Source organism: Theropithecus gelada, chromosome 4, assembly GCF_003255815.1.
Source record: "Theropithecus gelada isolate Dixy chromosome 4, Tgel_1.0, whole genome shotgun sequence".
Lineage (NCBI taxonomy): Eukaryota > Metazoa > Chordata > Mammalia > Primates > Cercopithecidae > Theropithecus > Theropithecus gelada.
In genome coordinates this window covers 119,006,855-119,029,907 of record NC_037671.1, presented here as the reverse complement: position 1 = coordinate 119,029,907, position 23,053 = coordinate 119,006,855, and the positions used below count along the sequence as shown (strand labels likewise).

Here is a 23,053-nt window from a genome sequence, read left to right as displayed (position 1 = left end):
CTCAGTCAACGTCCCCAGTGGCTAATTTCCACACTCTGAACTAGGTTCCTCTCCCTGGGAGCGAGGGGTGAACCCCAGGTACGCTCCATGTGACAGAATATTGTGTGTCCTGATCCTCAATCCTGAAACTTTTAGGCTGTGACTGATACTTCACTTAGGGTGTGTTCTTTCTTACAAGCCACGTTGGTCCCTCTTGCTGATAGAATCCCTGAAAGGAACACCTCACTCATCCTCCAAACCCAGCTACGCATGCCTGAATCAGAGGACGAATACAGCTTAGGTTTTTTTTTGTTTTTTTTTTGAGATGGAGTTTCACTTTTGTTGCCCAGGCTGGAGTGCAATGGCATCATGTCAGCTCACTGCAACTTCTGCCTCCCGGGTTCAAGCAATTCTCCTGCCTCAGCCTCCCGAATAGCTACGACTACAAGCGTGTGCCACCATGCCCAGCTAATTTTGTATTTTTAGTAGAGATGGGGATTCTTCCTGTTGGTCAGGCTGGTCTCAAACTCCCGACCTCAGGTGATCCACCCACCTCGGCCTCCCAAATTGCTGGGATTATAGGTGTGACACCGCCCCTGGCCAGCTTAGGCTCTTGACGGGACTCAAACCACACATAACGCTTCAGAGTGACTCTTTCAAAAGAAAATAAAATTCCTTGAAGTTAGGGATTATTCTTTATAGTGTAAACTTTTTGCTCCTTACATTTGGCCTACAATGCCAAGAATAGCATTAAAAGGTGTGCAGTCATCTCATAATCTGTCACCAACTTACACCCCAGCCCTCCAACGCCTTCCATCGCTTTCCCTCCTCCACTTCCAAAAATCACTACACTTTTCCAATCCTTCTCTTCCAAGGCCAGCTCAAATGCCTTTACCTTTATGAAACTGGCTCCCCATCCCACCCCCAGCAGATTTCCTTGCCCTTGGTCATCAGTTTGGGAGCCCCCTGTATCACCTGGAGCCCAACCTCTTTGTACCCGTCCTCTCCCAACCCACCCCCAACCCCAGCAGACCACGCCTGCTTCACAAAGGAGGCTATAGAGACTGGTCTCTGACTCTCAGGCCGGGCTCCATCCTCCTCCTCTCTGGGGTCCTGAGAATGAGCCTATAGCTCAGAGACTTGAGGGTGCAGGCAGGGGATTGTCCTAAGTCAGGGAGAATCTCCACTCTCCTACTTGAGGCCATTGCCTCAAGAGAACTCTTGGGCTCCCTTTGCCAGTTGCTAGCCCCTAGAGGCAGAACCTTCATTTGGATCAGATGTTTTGCTCTCCACTGCCTTTCAGACCCTTCTTAGGTCCCATGACTGAGACTTCATTGATCAGGAACCCAAACCTCCAAATCCCCAAACTGAAGGTCGTCCCTGTGCCCCTCACCACTGACTTCAATTTAGTTTCATAATTAAAGACATTTAAAATTGGTTTTGCATGGATCTTACCAACACAGCTCAATCCATATTCTTTCTGCTTATATAAACATACAACATACATGTGTATGGCTATGTCAATGCATGTCCAACAGCCAAGAGTTTAGTGTTTGGGTTATTCATATCAGCACTAGATAGAATATGGTCTTTCTTTTAAATTGAATTGGGTTTGCATAACTTGGGAACCCTCTTCCTTTACATCATTCTTGACACAACTGTTGCCCTTTTGTTCCTGGGCTAGTAACTGTGTCCAGTCCTTAGACTTATGCTGTGTACTTTTCTGTGTCTTCCTGCCTCTATCAACAAGCTTTGAAGTCTCTTCAGGTTTTAGGTCTCTATTTGTTCTGCAATTCTTATTATTACTATTATTTGAGATGAAGTATCATTCTGTCACATAGGCTGGAGTGCAGTGACGTGACCTTGGCTCACAGCAACCTCTGGCTCCTGGGCCCAAGTGATCCTCTCACCTCAGCCTCCAGTGCAATTATTTTTAATTCGCAATTTTGTTACTTGAAATATGACTCCATATTAAAAATCCCTCTTATCATACTCAGGACTCTGACCCTGCATCCTAAAACTTACCAAAGAAAACTTAAAAATACAAACACCTCAGAAGCGCTTTCTTTTTCTTTTACCCTCATTCCACTGGACTATATCAGGATGGGCTGAAGGATGACAGCAGATCTCATAACACAGGCTAGAAATTCAGGGACTGTGAATTCTGGTTGTGGCTTTGACATTCGCATACTTATAACCCCAGGGAAATTATTTAAGCTCTTTCTCTGGTCCGTGACATACTTGTCAAGTCATGTAGGATTTATGATAAATGTCATGTGTGATCTATGCTAGATGCTGAAAACTAAACATGGGCTTATCTTCTTAGCAGGATAAAATAATTAGCACATTCATTTATTAGAGCAGTAGCTTCCCCCAAAATTGCAGATATCTGAATCCCAACCAAACCTGCTGCATTTGATTTTTAAGTAGGTCTCCTGATGCATAACCAGGTTTGAGGAAGCTTGGAATTGCAGAACAGGCTTGAAAACTGCTTCTACAATGGAAACTGACCATCCATCTTTAAAAGACATTAGTTCAAACTTTCGTTCTCCTGCCTAATTTGTCAGTAACTACTGAAAGATGACCATGTTTGAATCATCACAGACATGCCAAGTTTTGAGCCCTTGCAGTTCACAGTAAGATCTAGGCTGTCAGCTGCTCATGCACATTCTCGTGGAATCAGACATGAGGGTTTGACTTAAACCAGTTCATGAGTACGCTTTGTTTAAAACAAAACTATAAAATGAGGAAGACAGAGTCAGTGTTTTCTATTGTATAGCTTTCTGTTGTATATTTCAAGACCTCAAAAGTTTTGGATGCAGTTTAATTTCACAAAGTTATTACACCCCCCAAAAGAATACTCTCTTAAAAGAAAAAGATCTCAGACATGGATGTGTGCCTTTGCGTACCAGGTTATAATGATATTTCTCAGCAAATTCACCACTTCTTAGATAAGTTTCCGCCAGAAAAAAATAAAAATTACTGATGAAAGCAGACTTCCCCAAAAGGATGTATTTTAAAAATGTTTTTCCAGCTGTGCCCACTCCCACCCTCCGTCTGCCCTTTTGTATACTCTTTTTTTCTTCCTCCTCAAAATAATACTTTGAGCTAGTGGCTTAAAGGGCACCAGGATTTTAATCTCTTCTAATGCAATAGAATCATGAGTTCTAAAGAATATTTATAATTGGCAAATTTTCCTGGGTCAAGTTGCCCAGTCCTTGAAATCCCCCTTCCCAAATCAAGAGTTTATTTTGAAATCTGTGTTCCTCTAATAACTCAAGTCAGTTCAGACTGGGACTATAATCTATGTCTTGGCTTAGGAGCAAAACATTTTCTTAGAGTCATAGGACTCTTAATTGTAGTGTTGAGTTCCCTGATTTCTATCTTACACTTTACTTCCCAAATATCTCTAACATTTGCCTCCTCGCCTCCTTTCCCAAAGCTTCTGCTTTGCTAGAGACACCCCACCTGGCTATTTACAACAGCCTTCTAAATTCTCACTTTTCTTTCCAGGCCACCCTGTATGCTACAGCCAAAGTAGTCTGGTCTCTTCTATACACATCTGACTGGGCTAATCTTTCCTTAAAATCTTCTCAAAAACTCCCCAACCTCCATGGCAAAGACTTTTAACATGTTTTATGTTCCAACATATCTAACGAAAATCATGAAGAAACACATCTAAGGAAAACCATTACTGCTAACAATGGTGGCTCTGTGGTCAACAGAATAGAGCACAGTCTCCAAGCTGTTCATGGGCTTGTGCTCGTTCTCATACTATGGTTTGGATGATTGTCCCCTCCAAAACTCATTTTGAAATTAATTGCCATAGTGACAGGGTTGGGAGTTGAGAGTTTTAGAATTACTTAGGTCATGAGGGTTCCTCCTTTATGAATGAGCTAATGTCATTAAAGCAGGATTAGGTTCCTTACTGAGGGAGTTGGGTTCACCCTCTCTTGCTCATGCTCTCTCCCCTTCTCTTTGTCCTTCTGCCGTGTGATGTCCTCTACCATGTGATAATGCAGCAATGCCCGAGACAGATGCTTCCACCTTGATCTTGGAATTCTCAGCCTCCAGAACCGTAAGCCAATGCATTTCTGTCTGTTATAAAGTTCCCAGTCTCTGGTATTCTGTCATAGCAATATGAAAGATACTAAGCACATTCGTCCTTTCTAGTCCTCCGTGAGACTGATTTAGCCACTCATTTCTAATAGCTTTTGGGTTGTAGGGGCTGCGTTTGCTGCTATATTGGGTTTTTCCAGGGAACAATGAGTTGTGTTTGAGACTGAGAATCTTTCCCATGGGATTCTTTAATGTCAACAGAATAATTCAGGATGAAATTGGGAGATTTATTTTGAGACTGGGACAAGGTCTTTGTGGAGTTAACTGTGGAGGACTGTGGAGGACTGGGAAGAAGGACATATGGACTTTATTTGGAGATTGTTTTCTTTACAACAACTTTCCATTAAAACAAAAGATTTAAAAATGAGATAAAATGCTAAAATGAAAAACTAAAATAAAACAAATATAGTGAAAGAGAAAAAGGATAAAATAGATTAAAAATAATAAGAGATCATGTCAAGCAATATCCTTAAGCTGATTTAAATAGCTTAAAGTGGCCAAGCGCAGTGGCTCACACCTGTAATCCCAGCACTTTGGAGGCTGAGGTGGGTGGATCATTTGAGGTCAGGAGTTCAAGACCAGCCTGACCAACCTGGTGAAACCCCGACTCTGCTAAAAACACAAAAATTAGCCGGGTGTGGTTGTGCACACCTGTAGTCCCAGTTACTTGGGAGGCTGAGGTAGGAGGATTGCTTGAGTCAGGGAGATGGAGGTTGTAGTAAGCCAAGCGCACGCCACTGCACTCCAGCCCAGGCGACAGGAGTGAAACCCTGTATCTCAATAAATAAATAGCTTAAAGTTACCGACAACTTCTCGGAGGAATGGAGGTTACCAAGTTGCCTGGATGTTTTTAGGGGAGCAGTTGTTTAGTCTGGAAAGTGGGTACTTCTTTTTTTTTTTTCTGAGATGGAGTTTCAGTCTTGTTGCCCAGGTTGGAGTGCAATGGTGCGATCTTGGCTCACTGCAACCTCCGCCTCCCAGTTTCAAGCAATTCTCCTGCCTCAGCCTCCCAAGTAGCTGGGATTACAGGCACCTGCCATGACATCCAGCTAATTTTTGTACTTTTAGTAGAGACTGCAACCTCCGCCTCCCGGTTTCAAGTGATTCTCCTGCCTCAGCCTCCCAAGTAGCTGGGATTACAGGTGTCCATCACCACGCCCAGCTAATTTTTGTATTTTTAGTAGAGATGGGGTTTCTCCATGTTGGCCAGGCTGGTCTGGAACTCTCCACCTCAAGTGATGTGCCCACCTCGGCCTCCCAAAGTGCTGGAATTACAGGCGTGAGCCACCGCGCCCGGCCCCGGGTACTTCTTACTCTTTTTGGTTTTTTATTTAGTATGCCTGTCAGGCATCTGTATTTGAATAGTACCAGAAGCTAGGCCTGGCTAATTCTGTGTTTGAGCTAAAACAAACTACCATGCTAGAGTAGATTTGGCCTCTCCCTTTTTCCAGGCCACTCAGATACAACATCTGGAAATGTTTCTGAAAAGAATGGAAAGCAGGTCAGCAGCAGGCACTAAAGAGCCATTTAAATTTATTCTGGAAGAGTAATCAACTCCAAACTGCAGCCTAAAGCTGTGAGTTATGGGCACATTGAAAGTTGATGTCATCATCTCCTTCCTTTGCGTCTATGAACTGAGAGTCTTTCCTTCTATATTAAAACAAAAAACAGAACACGGGAACCTAAATAGATTTGTGCTATGATCCTGATGGCCACATGTCACAATGCATGTTCTCATCTGTACTAAAGCACACAATGAAATTATTTCACAAAAATACTGCCACTCATCGTGATCAAATTAGAGTCTCACAGATGGTAAGATATAGCAAGAGCATTTCTGCTTTCATCTTCAAACCTATGTCAAGCATTTCAGCAGGGTACACTTGGGGACTCTTTGTTGATGGAAACATAGTAGTGTCACCTTGTATGCAGAGCCATCCCAATGACACATCTTTTGGGGAAACCAAATTTAACATCGTTCTCAGTCAAGCTGACCCCATTTATTGAGACTTCCTTACTTAAAAATCTTAAAAATCATTGCCCTATATTAAATGTAAACCCTTCCTCACAATTCTAATGCCAAAATCACTCACCAATGAGACAGCACAACCAACAAAGGGTGCACAGACCCTCAGAAAAATTGCCTTGTAGAATTGACCAACCTACCTCATTACATTTGAAATGTAAGCATGGGTTGGCATTTAGCAAAACTTTTTTTTTTTTGAGACTAAGTCTCACTCTGTCACCCAGGCTGAAATGCAGTGGTGTGATCTCAGTACACTTCAGCCACCGCCTCCCGAGTTTAAGCAATTCTCCTTCCTCTGCCACCCTACTAGCTGGGATTAGAGGCATGTGCCACCATGCCTGGCTAATTTTTGTATTTTTAGTAGACATGGGGTTTCACCATGTTGGCCAGGTTGGTTTTGAACTCCTGGCCTCAAGTGATCTGCCCGCCTCAGCCTCGCAAAGTGCAGGGATTACACGCATGAGTGCCTGGCCTAGCAAAACTTTTTTTAAAGGACTGTTGGTTTACCAGTTACTTGGAGATAGCACAGTTTCCGGTGTGGGGCTGCTCTCAGTGAGAATAATTAGGCACCTAGGGAGTTTCATAAAAGGGAGGGCCCTGTGGCTTATTCACTCTCCATAGGCAGCCTGGGGAACAGGACATGCACCGTCCACCTTGCAGCTGCTACTAGGAGCCAGTGGAGGGCTTGCTGGGCCTTCCTAGACCAGGAAAAGAAACTTGATTAATTTTTAGTTAGGCAAAATATATAGGTATAAAGTCTTATGCTATAAAGGTTTACTAAGACCAATCACAAGGAGGTCACATTTTCATACAAAATTGAACTAAACCAAAAAGGAAAACAAAACAAAACTAAAAACCTTGAATCTTCTTGAAATGACAACACTCCTTAAAGGCTAAGCCCCTTGGATGGCCATATATTTGCATAATGACTTGCTTTTTGTTCCTTTGTTTGTTCTCAACTAATTGCTTTTGAATAACTCTTTTATTCTGCCCTTTGTCATCTTGATAGAGCCCAGTCCTTTGATATGGACAATGGGATCCTTAAAGGCACAATGTAAAAAAGGAAGCCTGGCCTGGTCTGTCGAGCAAGAGAGAACCACAGCCCGGAGGAGAAGGCTAGATGAATCCCTGGAGTTTTCCCTTTAGATCTTTCTGGTTCACATCAAGAGAAAAGGAGTTAGAGGATTTGGAGGGAACTTAGACCTGAATACCTTTCTCTCTCTGGACTTCAAGGTCTTCCAACTATCAGTGAATAAAATCTCCTAAATTGCCAGAAACCAATTGGTCTCTTACTCTACCAAGTTCCCTGGACATCTATGAGTCTAAGACTATAGTTAGGATGGTTCTAGGCCTGGCAGTAACTTCCCGGAAATTCAGAATGCAACTGCGCTGAGCTCACACAGGCCAGGCCCAAGACATCAAACAATGTTTGCTGAAGTAAGAACTCTTTGTAACTGACAATCTTTTGTCCTAAATTCCAGCCTGAGCCTTGTTATTTTTATTAGTCCATTCTCTTGCTACTATAAGGACATACCCGAGACTGGGTAATTTATAAAGGAAAGAGGTTTAAATTGACTCACAGTTATGCAGGGCTGGGGAGGCTTTAGAAAACTTATGATCATGGCAAAAGGGGAAGCAAACACATTCTTCTTCACACAGCAGCAGGAGAGAAAGTGCAGAACGAAGGCGAGGCAAAAGCCCCTTATAAAACCATAGATCTCGTGAGAACTCACTCACTGTCATGAGAACAGCATGGAGGTAACTGCTCCCATGATTCAATTACCTCCCAATAGGTCCCTCCCATGATAAGTGAGGAGTATGGGAACTACAATTCAAGATGAGATTTGGGTGGGGACACAGCCAAACCATATCATTTGGCCTTCTTTCCACTGGCCTTGGCACACCCAGTAAAACCCCCTCTGGCTCTACCTCTCTTGGTTGTATAATTGTCAGGATTGGAGATTAGGCTTGCCTCATTCTTGCTACAGGCTGTCTTGAAGATGAAAAAGAAGATGGCCCTCATCTTGCCTTTGTCCATTATTCCTGTTTTTGTAAGTTCACGAGAAGCCCAAGACTACTACTAGGTCACCATGCATCACCACATGAGTCTGTATGTCCCCTTAACCAAACCGTGACCCACACAAAGGATATGAATCATATGCCAACCAGGACATCCTATATAGACATACTTACTCTCACTGTCTTAGTCTGTTCAGGCTGCTATAACAAAATACCATAGTCTGGATGGCTTATAAACAACAGAAATCTATTTCTCACAGTTATGGAGGCTGGGAAGTTCAAGATTAAGACACCAGTAGATTTGGTGTCTGGGTGAGGGGGGATGTTTTATCGTGGATGACCATTTTCTTGCTCTAATCTCACGCAGTAGAAGGGCAAGGGGTCTCTCTCCGGCCTCTTTTATAAGACCACTACTGCCATTCATGAAGTCTCTGTCTCCATGACCTAATTATTTCCCAAAGGTTCCACCTCCTAATACTATTACCTTGAGGATAAAGATTTCAACATATGAATCTCAGTAGAACATGAACATTCAGACCATAGCACATACAAATGTATCATGTACACATACACACATACACTATGCACACATAGGTGCACCACACATACCCAAAACCACACACACCACACCATTCACAGATCACAACACCCAAACACATCCTATATACCATCACATATAACATGTCTACAAGTACACACCACATGCACACATATACTTGAAACAAAAGATTCATAAAACTGGACTTAATTCTACTATCTATAATCTGCTCATATTGTTCATGTAATCCTGTTTTATTTTTTAAAACTACTAATCACAATGTGCTAAGTTGATTCCACAAAATGCTAATATGTGGCAACGTGCAGTTGGAAAACCATTGTCCTCATGATGAAAGAAGTCCATTATCAGCAAAAACATACCTGTATCAGTGGCTTCTCTTCACTTTCATCGCACCTGAGCCTGGCTCTCCTTTGAAGACATCATGCTTCTGCCAACACTCTCAAGTGGAGACTGCTTCCTCTTTTACCACCTTTGTTCCACTGCTCCTTGAGGTATTCCTCTTGTTTCTCTTTGCTGTTTCCAGATTATTCTTACTCTGTCTTCCTTAAAAGCCCCCACTTTCATTCTCACATGTTATAGACTCTACCACCAAATACTTTACTCTTTTGTTTTTGTTATTGTCTCTCCATTGAAGTTTTCAGCCCTTGAAGGCTTTAGCACAGCCATGCAATCTAGTACCTCTTCCATGATAATTCTTTGTGATGTCTGTAAATATCTGTTCAATGACTGAGTGAACTGATTTTTTCTTGGTTTGATTTGGGTGATCTCAACTCTATAGGGTATACCGCAAATGAGTCTAGCTTGCACCTATGGATTTCCTACTCTAAGACAGCCTATCTGAGGCTAAAGGAGTGTTTCCCAAAGAAGGCCATATTAGAGGTTTTTCAATTTACAAAATATGCTCTCCATGTCACCAGCACTCATTCAGGCACAATGGATGCTGGGAACTGCAGCAGCAAGTCTAATACCAGATGGCACAAGTCAGCATGTATGACCCTGTGAGCCTTTAACTGCATTTCATTCTTCATGAGGATTAGGTCAGGAACTATGCCAGGCAAGTTTGCTAGTGCCAGTCCTCCAGCTGAACAGGATCTGCAAAAGAGCAAGCTTAGTTTTACATGAATCAAGATGGATTTTTCTCTTGGGTTTTTATTTTTGGCATTTTAGAATTATTATTCTAAAAGGTCAATAATAAGAGCAGCTGCCTGTCAGTTACCTGGCACTGTGCATGGCATTTTTCATATATTATGTAATGTAAACCTCTCAATAATCACAGAAAGTAGGAGCTTATTATTCTTAGAAATGGCCAAAGTCAGCCACTCAAGTCACAACCTGATTACAGATGTGCTTAGCTGATTAAAGATGTGCTTAGCTTGAACAAAACAGGGCAAACAAGGGGCAGAAGGAGGCCCTGAAGGTAAAGGACACACTCTGCAGTCCTCTACCAGGTGGGACTTGGCAAATGCTAGTGGAAAGAAAGGCAGGAGAACATTTCTTGAAGGCCTTCAAATCCCAGAGGTTCTCAAGTCTCCCTTTTCTAAGTGGGGGACACCTGCTCTCAGCTGTGTGCCACAGGACAGAAGCAAAGCTGGGAAGGTCATGCCTCTGTCTTCCTACTATACGGCACTCAGGGAGGAGGCCCAGGGTTGGCATTTTAGAAGCCTTATTGATTACCACCCAGATGTGTCTTTACCCTCTCCTAGTGAAACATGGTCACCCAAAATTCAGACCAATATTTAGATATTCATCGAAAATATGCTTATAATTTTAAGTCTATAGGTTTTTTTGGTTTTTTTTTTTTTTTGACAGAGTCTTGCTCTGTTGCCCAGGCTGGAGTGCAGTGGTGCCATCTCAGCTCACTGCAACCTCCACTTCCTGGGTTCAAGCAATTCTCCTGTCTCAGCCTCCTGAGTAGCTGTATTTTTAGTAGAGAAGGGGTTCGCTATGTTGGTCAGGCTGGTCTCAAACTCCTGACCTCAGGTGATCCGCCCGCCTCAGCCTCCAAAAGTGCTGGGATTACAGGCGTGAGCCATTACACCTGGCCAAGTCTATAGGCTTTTACTAATTTAGTAGTTTGGTGACACTTGAAGGGGATTCCTTACATGATCCCTTGAGCCCAGGAATTTGTCATGAACTGCATGCTTGTGTCCCCCTCTCCAATATTCAAATGTTGAAACTTTAACCCCCAAAATGATATTGACAAAGATGATGTCCTTGAGAGGAATTAGGTTTAGATGAGGTCATGAGGGTGGGGTGACCCATGATGGTATCAATGCCCTTATAAGAAAAGGAAAAGAGATCAGAGTCTTTCCTCTCTCTACCATGTGAGAATACTAGATGATGGCTGTCTGTAAACCAAGAAGGGAACCCTTACCAGACCCTAGAGTTGTAGGCCCCTTGGAATTCCAAGGATTGTGAGAAATAAATGTGTACTGTTTAAGCCCCCCAGTCTATGGTATTCTGTTATGGCAGCCTGAACTTACTCAGAGAGTATCTCAGGCCCAAAAGTGAGACTCCTGGTGTTTTTATATAACTGGATTCCTCATCAGTTGTAATGATGGAATTAAAGTTCAGAGTAGTGAACAAAGTTTTTCATGGCATTGCCAACATAAATAGCAGAGGAAAACTGGAATCCATGTACTTTCTGCTGTCACCAGCATAGACCAGCTAGAGCAGGTGACTGCTGAAGACTCCTTGTGTAATTAGATCTTCAAGATTGCTTCATATTTCTCCCTAAAGTAAACTTCCCTCTGGGCGCAGTGGCTCACACCTGTAATCCCAGCACTTTGGGAGGCCAAGGCGGGTAGATCACCTGAGGACAGGAGTTCGAGACCAGCCTGACCAACATGGTGAAACCTCGGCTCTACTAATAATGCAAAATTAGCATGACGTGGTGGTGCATGCCTGTAATCCCAGCTACTCAGGAGGCTGAGGTAGAAGAATCGCTTGAACTCAAGAGGCAGAGGTGGCAGTGAGCTGAGATCACACCATTGCACTCCAGCCTGGGCAACAAGAGTGAAACTCCATCTCAAAGAAAAATAAAAATATAAAATAAACTTTCATTTCCGGTGCCAATTAAATGGGTGCAGTTACTGAATCCATCTGAAATAACAATGGATCCTTAAAGAATGCCTTGGGAAATCTTGAGACTTGTTTCTGAAGTTAGGCTTTAGACTATTTCTCCCCAACAGTACAGACCAATCCTTTCCTGGGAGGTTTCTGCACAGTGACAGGATAATGTTAAAGGAAGTGACACAAAAGGGAGCATCTTACATATTCATAAGCAGCTTCTAGCAACTTCAGATAGGCTGTTAAAATCAGGTTGGTCTTAAGCTTGTTAATGGACCTATAGAAAACAACTGTATCAGTTATTTTGATCAATTATGGATATACCATATCCAGAGTCTTTTCATCTTGCCCTCCTGGCTGTTGGTGAGTGCTTTTATAAATACTGTAGTAAGCAGAGGCAGTGGCTCTGAACTGACCGTTGTGTGAGTAATTGGCATTGCCAGATACCAGGTGATTTGATCTGTCATGATAATGTCTGTGCACCATTTGAATGAAATTAAATAGTACATTTACTCAAGGACAACTTTTTTCTTACTGAATCTTCAAAAAGAATGTGGGTAGAACCCTCTACAGCCCAAGCGGTTTGTAGAATGTGTCTAATATTTAAAAGGATGATTGAGGGTATCCTTGGAAGAGTGGGACAGTAGAGAGTGGAGAAGCTAGATGGTTTAATGGAGGAGTTCCTGCTCGGGAGAGGTCCTGGTTGGGTGGGTGATGGTGGTGTAGAATGGTGCTGAGGGTGTCGTCTACCCTGTGGGTGACTGTGCAGAGCATCCAGGCTCTATGCTGAACTTTCAGCCTGTGTGAAGTGTCAGGTGTATCCTTCATACTACTGGATATATGATTCCTGTCTGCCCATCTGCTCCTACACTCATGGAGACTTATTGTAGAACAACTGAATTAAACCTTCAAGCCTTGGTTCTGGCAATTTCTAGACTTATCATCCTCTCTATAAGCCCATACCTTTAATAACCCAACGTACCTCATAATTTAGTCTATATTCAAGAAGCAATACAAAGACCTGGAACTTCTTACCTTAAAACAAAACAAACAAACAAACCAAAAAAAAGAAGCAAATCCTCAGCCTAACTAGAAGATGCAAAACTCTTCAAACTTCAAATTACACACAAGTAGAAAACTGCGCACTGAGCTATCAGTAGTGCCTTCTCTGAAGCCCACGCCAAAAACTCCTGCAGAAAGCAAAGGAGAGGGGAGGGTCTGGAAAAACTAGACAGAAGAGTGAAGAGAGGGTTGTGCTGAAATCATTCTGAGAAAAAGAAATTCTACTCTAAGTAGCAAAATAGTGAAAGAAGGAAGGGAGTTACCAATATAGGAAGAACGAAGAGTAGAATGAACACTGTGTTGTAGGATTGGAATTGTCAATATCCAAATAAACCTATGGCTTTCAATAGATGGATAGATAGATTGCTAGATACATACATGGATAGATAGAAACAGAAATACATGTATTAGGTTGGTACAAAAGTAATTGTAGTTTTTCCCATTACTTTTAATGGCAAATACAGCAATTATTTTGCACCAACCTTATATACATGTATATATGTATGTATAGTGTGTGTGCATGATAAACACATACATGTATTTCCTATTTCTGTCCTTTTAGAGGCCCTAGAAGCAGCAATACTCTGACAGCAATTAGCAGATCTAATGCTCACATCTTGGTTTTAAATACCCTTTTCCACTGACAGGGACAAGACTTCTCAGCAAAATGACTGAATTCAGGACTGTGATTGGGAGAGTATAAGATGAATGTGGAATATCTTGTGACACTGAAAAGTAAACGTGTGCTTAGAGGATGATTGGGGACCAGTCAAAAAGATGCAGGTGATAAATTAAAGGCCACATCTGCACACCATGACACCATGGACACCATGGACACACAAAAAAATAACGATAGTAACAATATACCACTGAATAAAATAACTCATGAGTTCATCCTGATATAAATAAATGAATAAATACATAAGTACGGGAGAAAGAAAACCCTTTGTTATTGAAGCTCTTAGATGCCAACTAATAAACATAGAAAGAATGATGGAATTAGAATTTTGCTATTTGACACCCATCATAGTAAACATGACAGCTTAAGAAGTATCAATGGATATTAAAACCAGTAGGTGAAAGTTTGACGAGGAAGAGAACATTTACATAGTACCAAAGCATCTTCTATAAATTACTTAATAGTTAGAAAGAGAAAATAATAACAGTGGGGAAACCTGGCTGGCAGACACCACCTTAGCAAAGTGATCAAATCATCATTCCTGAGGTATTCCTGCCAAAAATGTAAAATCAAGAGAAAACATAAGACAAACCCCAAATGAGGAACTTTCTACAAAGTAACTAGTCTTTACTTTTCAAAAAAATCAAGGTCATAAAAGACAAAACCATATTTTTAAAAGATAAGTAACTGTTCCTGATTATAAAAGATGAAAGGGACATGACAACTAAATGTAATATATAATTTCAGTTTGGATTCTGGATCAGGAAAATAAAATTATTTTAATTTCTTTCTTCTTTTCTTTTTTCTGTACAGAGCATTATTAGGACCATTGGCAAAATTTGAATACGGTATCTTGTTTAGACGGTGACATCAATATTCATTCTGTAATTTTGATAATTACACTGTCACAGAACAGAATGTCCTTGTTCTTAAGAAATACATAATGACATTTTTAGGTGAAAAGAGAATGAGAACGCAGGTGGGGCAAAATGTGAACAATTGGAAACGATGTACTATTCTTGCAACTTTGCTATAAGTTTGAAATTACTAGAAATTTCAAAGTTATAAAATTGAACAAAAGCTTAAAGATTCCACTACATGTAAAGTGCCTAACAGCGAGGCTGACCAAGAGCTGTCAAGCTTTGGCAAAATAAGTAAACAAGAAAACTCAATTTCTAGTGAATTAAATAAACATGACGCAGTCATAGAACTAAAGGAATTACTTTATTTTTTTCATTTTGTTTCCAATTTGATGTGTTAGAACAATTAAAATTCACTTATCTAGAATACTGAAGAATAAAGGTATTAAACATTTTTGATGCGGACAATTTTACCCAGTTTCCCTAGGATGTTATCAGAATAGATGTGTTAATCGTCCCAGGGCATCACAATAACTAAAGTGGAAAGATAATCTCCATGCCGGATCTCAGATAAAGGTTGCAGAACAAACAGATCACAGCATCTCCCATCCTGAATACCTGTAGAAGTGAAAAAGAGAAGGGCTCCTCTATCTTGCCCCCAGCCCCCAATTATCAGTAGAGCATTCATAAGATAGAAGGAGAGACTCACCCTTCAAATTTCAAAGTCTGACAAGCAGAGAAAAGAAACGTTCTGGCACAGCGGGGCATTTTAGAACTCCGAAGTGGCAATGAGGAAAGATTCCTTTATAAACCCTTAAATAATTGTCAAAATACGTTTCCAATTCTACCTGTTCCCCTAGCATGCTCCCACTTCCACACACTCCCTGCAGTATCCTAATTTGTAGAGAAGTAATCTAAAGGGCTAAGTAAGCAGACTGGAGAAAAGTCAATTAAAAAAACTTCTAGAATCTCCACAAAGGTAGGAAGTACTACCCATTCTTCCCAGTTCCTGCGGTTCTTGCTCAACTGGGGACCCTTAAACCTCCTGCCTGGATGGGTAGGCACTGGCCCAGGACATCTAACAGCACAGCCCAAGGCATCTAACAAGGAGCACATCCAGCCCCCAAAGAGCCTTCCCTGCCATCTCTTACACCCTCAGCCCACAAACAAGTACGTACAAGTCAGTTCTTCGTAAGTAGCTCAGGTTATATGTAAGGTGGGGTGGGGAGAGATGAAGTCTCCACAACAAAGTGGGGAAGGACATCGGGGAGAATTCACCACACTATGCAAGAGCAAAGCAAAGGTCTGAATACAGCTGCTCAGGTTAAGCAGGAGCAAACTGACAAGAAATGGCATGGCAGCTATGCGAATGAAACCACCCTTGCAAAAGTTATATCAGTGAGAAACTTAGAACAGTAAGCTAAGCTAACCCAACCCCCATCTTGCCTTTGCCTTAATTATTCCTGGGCCACTGGGCCAAGCTCACTTCGGAAGACATTTAGGGTACAGTTTAAATGATAATGTTGTAGGTGTTGTTAAGAAATTATTTTAGGCAGATAGAGAGGAAAAGGGGTCCTTGGGAAGTTTTCGTTTTAAAAGCTGCTCCAGAAACGTTGCCTGTAAAGCCCTGGCTCTTACAGCCAGGCTGGCAACCTTTGATATGCAAATACAGGCCGTTAGAGACTGGCTCCACCCAAACATGGCGATTACTGCTGCCTTCTTGCCCTCGCCCTACATGGCCGCCCCCACATATTTCCAGTGTGTAGAACATCAAGGCACCCTGCATTTGCATATTAAAAGGCTAGAGTGGGATGGCGAGCTTTTTCATGGGCTACGTGAATGACATGCCGAGTCAAAGCAATCCCCTGAGTCCTATAAAAATCAGACACCGCCTCCTCCAGCCTCTGTGTATGTACCCGGCTGGTATCTGTGGCAGGTATGTTTTCCTCTCTCGGGTTTGGAGCCCCCTCCCTCAGTCTCTGTACAAAGGAGGTTCTTCTTTCTTTCTTCCCCCTTCCTTCTTGCTTATTAAACTCCCTGTTCCTTAAAACTACTCCACATATGTCCGTGTCATTTTTTCTAATTTGACTCGAGACGAAGAACCTAGTGTTCTCCACTCATTGGTGCCATATCAATGATAGGCCTTGCCCAAAACTCAATCGCTTTTATAAAGCTAGTAGGAGGCCATCAGGCTGAGGGGAGGAGAGGAGCCTGCGTCCTGCTAAGGTGCAGATATTATTCCGGAGGTTATAAGATATGCAACTGCCCCAATTACTCCTGCAAATAACACCACTGCTGTAGATTGGACTTTGGAGATATCTTTCCAGGTTTTCTGCATGCCTGACACCCATGGCTCCACCTGGAACCCATGACTCCACCTGGAGAGACAACCCTGCTCCTGTGGCCCCACCCTGAAGCCATTCAGCTGGCAGGAGGAGAGCATCAACCCCCTATGATTTCTTCTCTGCCCCAACCAATCAGCAGCAAGCACCTGTTACCTGGCCACCCCCACCCCTTCCCCCAAATTGCCTTTGAAAAACCCCTAACCTATGAGCTTTGAACAAGACGATTTGAGTAGAAACTCCATCTCCCATGTGGTGTGGCCAGACTCATGTCTACTAAACTTTTTCTACTACAGCCGGAAAGGAGTCCGGATTCAGACCCCAATAGAGGGTTCTTGCATCTCACACAAGAAAGAATTCAAGGTGAGCCAATACAGTAAAGTGAAAATAAGTTTATTAAGGAAGTAAAGGAATAAAGAATTCCATAGTTAGAGCAGCCCCGAGGGCTGCTGGTTGCCCATTTTTATGGTTATCTCGTGATTATATGCTAAACAAAAGGTGGGTTACTCATGCTTCCCCTTTTTGGACCATATTGGGTAACTTCCTGACGTTGCCATGGCATTTATAAACTGTCATGGTGCTGGTGGGAGTGTAGCAGGGAGGACAACCAGAGGTTACTCTCGTTGCCATCTTGGTTTTGGAGGGTTTTAGCCAGCTTCTTTACTGCAACCTGTTTTATCAGCAAGGTCTTTATGACCTGTATCTTGAGCTGACTTTCTATCTTGTCCTGTGACTTAGAATGCCTAACCTCTTGGGAATGCAGCCGGTAAGTCTCAGCCTCATTGTACCCAGCCCCCATTCAAGATGGAGGCACTCTGGTTCAAACACCTCTGACACTATGCTCTTTATGCAGTGGGCAGGAAGAACCTCTTCAGCAGTACAAAAACACGCCACAGAAATGAATAAGGAGAAAAGGAAACACAGCATGCCAGTAACACTACAAATATTATATATGTTTATAAGATTTTATATACAGCTTAAAACACAACGTTTATAAAACTAGAGCTGAAAAATAGGATGATAATATATTTGAGAAGAAAAACTTTGCAGGTCATAGGAAACAAATTGAACACAGTTTTACAGAAGTAATAAATGTATTAAAAATAGAGAACAGATAGAAACAACAAAAAATTGAATTCCCAGTGTGAACAAAAGCCATGAGAGAAAAGCACGTCATGATTATAATCAGAGTCAAGGAAAATTATGAAAGCGATTAGTAAAAAATGATAGTTCTGGGACTAGAGAGTCAATATAAAGAAAATAGTTATATCTGAAGCAGAGAAACAAATAGAACAAAGAAAAGATTTTTTAAAAAGTAATCTGGGGATATTTTCCTGAAATCAAAACAGACACACACACACACAACTGAATATACAGATTGAAAAAAACACTGTACACTGTATTTTGAGAAAAACAGTAGCCAGATTAAATTATTAAAAATCAAGGATAAAGTAAACAGGCGTTAGACATATAGGAAGAAAAAATAATTTACTAACATAAGTAGAAGCATCAGGCTGGCCTTAGACTTCACAGCAATATTTGGTGGAAATTTTAAAGTCCTAAGAGAAAGGAAGGGTGATCCAAGATCATTATAGACAGTGAACCTTTCATTAAACCAAAAGACAATAGACTTTCGCAAACATGAAAGAGTTCCAGAAATATGATAACTGTGAGTTCTTTGTAAAAACAAAACCAAAACAAATCAAGCAAAAACATAATGAACAAAAAACCCCCAAATCCATTGCCTTTACATTGTAATGGCAGTGATGGTCAATATGTGGAGATGTGACAATATCTCCAGTTGTCTGATGAGACAACTGGGGTAGCTTTGTGTGACAACAAAGAAGAGATTATATAACCAACAAGGCCAATCACCCTGGGCATCCAGACTTGGGAGCCAGCTCCTAATTCTCTACTTCTGGCAGCAGTGGAAAGTGAGCACCAGAAAAACTGAACCTACCAGAGGGCAGCATAGTGAAAAGTTACTCATCGTGAGACATAAGAAATACTAATTATCCTAAAACTACAGCTCTATGAGCTACTTACCTCTTTGGCAAAAGAAAACATCTGCAGTTTACAGTAGAAAAGCCACAGAAGTAAAATGACTAGGTGGGGCATGGTGGCTCATGCCTGTAATCCCAGCACTTTCAGAGACTGAGGAGAGTGGATCACCTGAGGTCAGGAGTTCTAGACCAGCCTGACCAACATGGTGAAACCCCATCTCTACTAAAAATACAAAAATTAGCCGGGTGTGGTGGTGCATGCCTGTAATCCCAGCTACTCAGAAGGCTGAGGCAGGAGAATCGCTTGAACCTGGGAGGTGGAGGTTGCAGTGAGCCAAGATTGCACCACTGCACTCCAGCCTGGGCAACAGAGGGGAACTCCATCTCAAAAAAAAACAAAGATAAAATGACTAGAAAGCAAATAAATGCAGAGAGAATGTATAACCCCCTATTGTACATATATGACATCCTATGTATAACAAATATGTGCAGTTGAACCTTGAACAATGCAGAGGTAGGGTTGCTAACCCCAAACACAGCTGAAGATTCGCGTATAACTTTTGATTCCCCCAAAACTTAACTACTAATAGCCTACTGTTGACTGGAAGGCTTACCAACAACATAAATAGTCAATTAACACGTTTTGTATGTTATATGTATTATATGCTGTATTCTTACAATAAATTAAGGTACAGAAAAGAAAATGTTATTTAGAAAATCATAAAGAAAATATATTGACTATTTATTGAGTTTGAAGTGGATCATCATAAAGATCTTCGTCCTAATCATCTTCATATTGAGTAGCATGAGGAGGAGTAAGGGAGGGACTGGCTTTGTTTTCTCAGGAGTAGCACAGGTGAAAATAAATGTACATATAAGTAGACTCACCCAGTTCAATCCCTATTGTTCAAGGGTCAACTATATGTGTGTACCTATGCACACAAATACATATTGCAATGAATGTGTACAAGTTCTTTGACTTGTCTTCAAATTATCAAAACCCATATGGCCAAAGAGGAGGCCAGCCATTTCCTCTACTGATAAGAAAAACAACAACAACAACAACACACACACACGCGCACACACACACACACACACACACACAAGGTAAGTTATTACGGAGAGGCTATCTATCTGCTTGGTCTGTCACCATGCAGCTTCTGATGAGAATTTACCTGGTTCTGTAAAGCTGGAGTGAGCAGGAAAGCCAGGGCCCCCTCTGTTAATATCTGTTTTCTTGGCCTCTGAGCAAACATAAAGTTCCAATGGGATATTTTCCCAAGTTGGAAGGACCATAAAAATCATGCCTCCTACCTTGCAGACTTTGGAGAAAGCTCTTTCCAAGCCCGTCCATATAGGAGGCTGCATAGCGGTAGTCTCAAGAGAAATGGCAGGTGCAGCAGGTTTTGCAGGAGGCAACAGCCAGGAAATACAGTCACACAGTTTTAGGAGGTGGCTCTTAATGTTGTTAGCATTAAACAAATAAAAATTTCACTTTGTTTTAAGGATGTTTGTTCAAAGGTAAAAAATGGGGGAAGACTATTGGCAACCAGATATCATTTGGTCCCATCAATCTGTGCAATCTTTGCATCTGGAGAAAGCCAGATGGGCTGTGAGAAAACCTGCACATTCATTCCACCTTCCCCCAAAACGACTTATATGTCTTTTCCAAGTGTGTACCCACAGGTGCTTGCCAATAACAAAAGGTATCTAAGTCAATGGTCTCCAAAATGGGGCTTCAACTCCACAGGAAATGTGCGTGACAGAACAAAGAGGGGCAGCAAGAAAATGATAGATTAACTATTTGTTTTTTAAATGTACTGTTTCTGTGACATTTATACATGTATAAATAAAAATTTTTTTTTGCATGGGGTCAGGCACTCCAAAACTGTAGCAGGACAAGCTGCAGGCAAAACCCCTCAGACACCAAGTTAAAGAAGGAAGGGCTTTATTCGGCCAGGAGCTTCAGCAAGACTCACGTCTCCAATGGCTGAACTCCCTGAGTGAGCAATTCCTGTCCCTTTTAAGGGCTCACAACTCTAAGGGGGTCCACGTGAGAGGGTAGTGATCAATTGAGCAAGCAGGGGGTACGTGACTGGGGGCTGCATGCCGTGGTAATTAAAACGGAACAGAACAGGACAGGGATTTTCACAGTGCTTTTCTATACAATGTCTGTAATCTATAGATAACATAGCCAGTTAGGTCAGGGGTCAATCTTTAACTACGAGGCTCAGGGTGTGGCGCTGGGCTGTCTGCTTGTGGATTTCATTTCTGCCTTTTAGTTTTTACTTCTTCTTTCTTTGGAGGCAGATATTGGGCATAAGGCAATATGAGGGGTGGTCTCCTCCCTTAAAACTATTTATCAAAGGTGAATGATAAAAAGGATAACCACTACTGACTCTAAAGTCATTCCGATTCGTAAGTTGCACTTGCAACTTCAAAAACCTGACCACATTCAACTTGTTTCTGCTGTAAGACTCCTGCACTTTGGGGTTCCCAGGCCTTCCACCTGACCCCCCCACCCCCCACTAGCACACCACTCAGATGCATCCTGTGCACAGTGGATGAGGCTCTGAGGAGCAGAAGCAGCTTGAAAGCATTGGCACAGCCTCATGGTCTCAGGACTGTTAAATTACTAGCGAGGAGGGATTGTGGATTTAAATTAAAATGACACTGATGCCCTAAATATTGTTAATTAAAATGGTATCTTATTTTTCCCCAGTGTGATCTCTATTTATCACTTAGTTTTAACAAAATAAAGACATTTCATAGAATTTGTCAACCCATAGCAAACATTTTAAAAAGTAGAAAAAAATTAAAAAGCCTCACTTCCTGAAGACTGTTTATTACTGACAAATGACTTCACTCAGAGCTTATGCTTAACTTAGGTAGTATTAGTGTGCTTAGTTTTAAAAAATTTATTAAAGCTTTCCTTGCTGCCAATTGTTGCACCCTGAATTTTATCCCCTCCAAAATGCATGTGTTGAAGTCGTAACTCCCATTATCTCAGAATGACTGTACTTGGGGATATGCTCCTTAAAGAGGAAACTAAAGTTAAATAAGATCACTGGAGTAGGCCCTAATCCGATATGACTGGTGTCCTTATAAGAAGAGGACGTTATGACACAGAGAAGCATAGAGGGAAGACCACGTAAGGAGAAGACCACCAACAAACCAAGGAGAGAGTCCTCAGAAAAACCAAACCTGCTGACACTTTGATCTCAAACTTCTTGCCTACAGAACTTGAGACAATATATTTCTGTTTTTTAAGCCACCCATTCAGTGGCACTTTGTTATGGCAGCCCTAGCAAATGAACACACCAATCAAAAAACAAGTAAATTTTAGGGACACTATTTCAACTCTTACTGCATTAACTTTCATCACTATCAGAGCTCAGTGGTCCATAGACCTATAAAAGGTTTCTATAAAAGGTTTCTCTCCATCAGCATTTAACATGTGACTTAAAATAGATGATTCAACATATTCATAAATATGGAACATGTTATTTGTTGAAAACTTTTATTTATCAAATTATAATTTCTTGTTCCAATAATTCATACCTTATCACGAGTAGCATCTCCCTCTTAAAACAATTCAGAATAGATTCTTTTTGCTACAGTGAAAATGTTCAAATATGAATTACCTCATTGAAAGAAAATATATCACTATACAGTGAGGTATAAAACAACCAGGGATTGACTTGATGTCCTGATGAAGGAAATTGGTTGATTCACATAATTAGACATCCAGGATTAGGATATTCGACAGGATGAACATAACTTAGTGGCTCTATTTCTCCATAGTTTCTCTGACTTTGTGCAAGTCCACGTACAGATGTTCTTCCGGAGAGAGAAGCCAGATGACTGTAGCATTTCCAGAATTCACGGCTGTTCACGGCCACACAGGGGCTTCAATGGGCTCTCTGTGGAAGAGTGAGAAAGAGCTAAATGTCCATCAGTGGTAGAATGAATAAAGCAAATGTGCTGCATATACACCCTGGAATACTATGCAGCCATAAAAAAGAATGAGATTGGGGGGCGGAGCAAGATGACCGAATAGGAACAGCTCCAGTCTCCAACTCCCAGCGCGAGCGACACAGAAGACCGGTGATTTCTGCATTTTCAACTGAGGTACTGGGTTCATCTCACTGGGGAGTGCCGGACGATCGGTGCTGGTCAACTGCTGCAGCCCGACCAGCGAGAGCTGAAGCAGGGTGAGGAATCGCCTCACCTGGGAAGCGCAAGGGGGAAGGGAATCCCTTTTCCTAGCCAGGGGAACTGAGACACACAACACCTGGAAAATCGGGTAACTCCCACCCCAATACTGCGCTTTAAG

The 23,053-nt window shown here is 41.7% G+C and overlaps 1 pseudogene; it reads left to right on the top strand.

The window, feature by feature from the left end:
* Positions 1 to 22,654, top strand: part of LOC112622645 — a 59,200-nt pseudogene extending 36,546 nt beyond the window's left edge.
* Positions 22,655 to 23,053: the final 399 nt, after the last annotated feature.